This window comes from Eucyclogobius newberryi, unplaced genomic scaffold (assembly GCF_026437365.1).
Source record: "Eucyclogobius newberryi isolate DKJ021-1_F unplaced genomic scaffold, fEucNew1.0.hap1 SCAF_18, whole genome shotgun sequence".
NCBI lineage: Eukaryota > Metazoa > Chordata > Actinopteri > Gobiiformes > Gobiidae > Eucyclogobius > Eucyclogobius newberryi.
In genome coordinates, this window is record NW_027315812.1 from 30,584,914 (window position 1) to 30,588,025 (window position 3,112).

Consider the following 3,112-nt stretch of genomic DNA (forward strand, 5'->3'; position numbering starts at 1 on the left):
GCTCATTTACTTGCAGGTGGCCTACACTATCATGAATGATATTTACCGTGCACATTTATTTTGTTCTAGAGCGTCAGTCATCATGACGCTCTTTGAGAACTCGGCGTGCCATAAATGAAATTGCTTCATTGAACTATTGTAAGCGAGTGGGTAGAGAACATTAAAAGTGACTGGTTGCTAGTGGTATTTCCATGTAGCCTTCCCCCTCACAGTCAGGTCCCAGGTTTGATTCCCGAGCGTGGCATTGGCCTGTCCTTATCTGTGGGTGTGTCCTATGAGTGCTATAGATGCTGCCATATTCCTCAATATCTCACTATGATATCAGAACATGACACTAGTAACCCCTGTTTGCTCTCATTTCATTATTATAGTATATTATCATATATTATTATATATTATATATTTTGACTTCTTCTTTAAGTTAAATTTTGTGTCATGAAGGTGATCATTGTTCGTGGCAGTGCATTTGTTTCTCATGCTATGTCCAGGAGGGGGCGTTATCTGCATATGTAGCAAGGAATGAACTCGTGTACAGACAATGTGTAAATTACAGATAGACACACTAGCTATATTTTATTTCCACTGTATATCTGTGTGTTCCTTTTGTTATCACAGGAAATAACATCCATAAATGCTAAACTTCTGCTCATGTTTTTTTCTATTGACTTACAATTATCAACTTAATGTGTTTTCAAATATGATGATGATTATAGACTTAAGTAAATGACTTCTGTTTGTGAAAAGCTGTATTCTTCAATCCTTCACTTAAGATCTCTATTCAAACCTTGTATAAAGCCCGGAACATTATATTTTGCCCGATTTAGGCCCAGATTTGGTTCTCTCTGACTTTTAGGGGTGTGTCCTGACTCTGGATCTTTAGAGCTTAGTTTAGTTTAGTTTATTAAGGTGAATGATAAACTGAGTTCAGAGGTTTTCAGACAGTTGCTGTAGAATGCATATATATAATACCACCATAATCTAGAACTGAGAGAAATGTAGCCTGGATTAACTGTTTTGTACAATTAAAAGGAAAATACGTTTTATCTCTGAAGAAGATTGACAATCTGGCTTTAAATGTATTTGTTGCTCTTGTTTGTTTGTTGAAGGAAAGTTTATCATCATCATCATTATCAGAAATCCACTTTTCAGTCTGTAAATGCTGTAAAAGGTTTTTTTCCTGCGTGTGATCATTTGTATCATTGGTAAATACTTGTGCAAAAATAATCCTCAATCTCTAAAACTCTGATAAAGTTTGACAATAGCTGCCGATGTCGTTAGTCTCAATGCAAATGCCCCTCCACCGTCCCGGCCCGTGTGGAGTTTGGGGCGACAGAGATTGGGATTGCGTGTCATTGGGATGTGCAGGGGCTCGATTGGAGGCTCACATTGTGTACAAGGAAATGTGTTCTTCTGAACTGCACCTCAGACGCTGCACTTTCAAACACGGCCTGATGGCGGCGCCCTTTTTTGTACTGTCTTCAAATGTGGCGGAAAAAGAACTAGTTGATTTTAAACTCTTGCAAGTTTCCCAATGTATTCCAGCATCCTAAATATTCACCACAATGAGTACTTTTCACAACTTTCAGAGCCCGTCACAGTAATGCTATCAAACATTAGCATGCTAACGGCGCACTTTCTGTAATTAGATGCAGAGAACGTGCTGCGGTCTCATTTTGACCCAAATAGATGTTTTAACAATATATCTGTGCTGGGGCTGAACAAACTTTACTTTACTACATTTATTACAAAAAATCAGCGGTACTTCTCTGGTACATAGTATTACTTATGGTGGTTGTAGGAGCCATATTTGGGTTTGTGTGCACGTGCTTGGCTACGAGCACAACGCTGCGGTGTTGGGGGCGGTGCTAAGGTGTGTGTCCGTAGGGTTAATTGGGGAGCGCGCTCACCTGCGTTAGTGGCTTGGTTATGGCGGCGGGGTGAGCACGGAGAAGCAAACTTTGTTGACCGTTTATTTTGTAACCTTTACGTTTTTATTACCGTTTCTTGTTTTGTTATTCATTCACGTTTTCACTCTCCTTGGCTTTCCACCAATCAAACGTCCACTACGTCACAACTCGGTCGTCCGTGCTGTTTCCAGAATTCCCATTTCTTTGACTTATGGTTTAGAGTAGAAAATACTTATGGGAGTAGAAAATACTTATGGTTTAGAGTAGAAATACTTATGGTTTAGAGTAGAAAATACTTATGCTTTAGAGTAGAAAATACTTATGGTTTAGAGTAGACAACGTCACTCAAACTTTTGCCCTTTGCGAAAGTGCTTCCTGCTCTGGTTTTAGCCAAAGCTCCGAGCGCTCTAAGCTTTCAGTGAGGAGCTGGGAGAACGGGGGAGGAGATGTCAGACACCGAATGTCAAGCGATGATTGGGTGAAAGTTTAATGTTTCTCGTGAGCCTCGGTATTTCAGCTTGTACAGTTTTTATGCATGTTATACAGAAGCATTTTTGTGGTAGTATATTCAAGTTTTATAGCAGTGTTTTACTGTCAACCCTTTCCATTTACCATCACTAATACCACAGCCCTTCCACTATCACAAGTATCACTGTATTTACTGGTGAAAGTCCCACCGTAACCACCAATACAAGTACCCACAAACTACCATATAATAATAATAATATATGTACCAGCAACTATCAGTTCAAGTTCCACTCCAGGTATCACTGGAAGTACCACTGTAAATACCTGCTACTTTAAAGTGCTACCAAGATATTCTGTGAGTTTATTCAGATACTTTTCAATCTGGACACTGTTTAAGAAGTCCAGACTTCCATCTGAAAGTCATCAACAAATCAGACTGACAAGGACTTTCAAATGGAAGTTTAACATCTTTATTTCAGTGCAGCTTGTGGTGGAGTGGATAGCACATATGCTCTTATATCTTATTCCCATTTCTCACAGTGTCTAGATGACTTTGTTTGAAACCTTTGTTTTGTCCTTCTGTGAAAAGCAACCAAACAATACATATTTCTGACAAAACAATACATATATCTGACGTCACCTGGACAAAAAGGTTATTGCATTTCTCCGTATCCCAGAGAAACAAAGAACTTAAGGTTGTGTATCATATCAAGACTTGTTTTCCCACTGTCTGAGGT

At 39.2% G+C, this 3,112-nt stretch overlaps 1 protein-coding gene across 2 annotated transcripts in view; it reads left to right on the forward strand.

The window, feature by feature from the left end:
- LOC140364826 (rho guanine nucleotide exchange factor 4-like) overlaps positions 1-3,112 on the forward strand; it is a 54,645-nt gene that overhangs the window by 4,835 nt on the left and 46,698 nt on the right. The gene's annotated exons all lie outside the window — the stretch shown is intronic.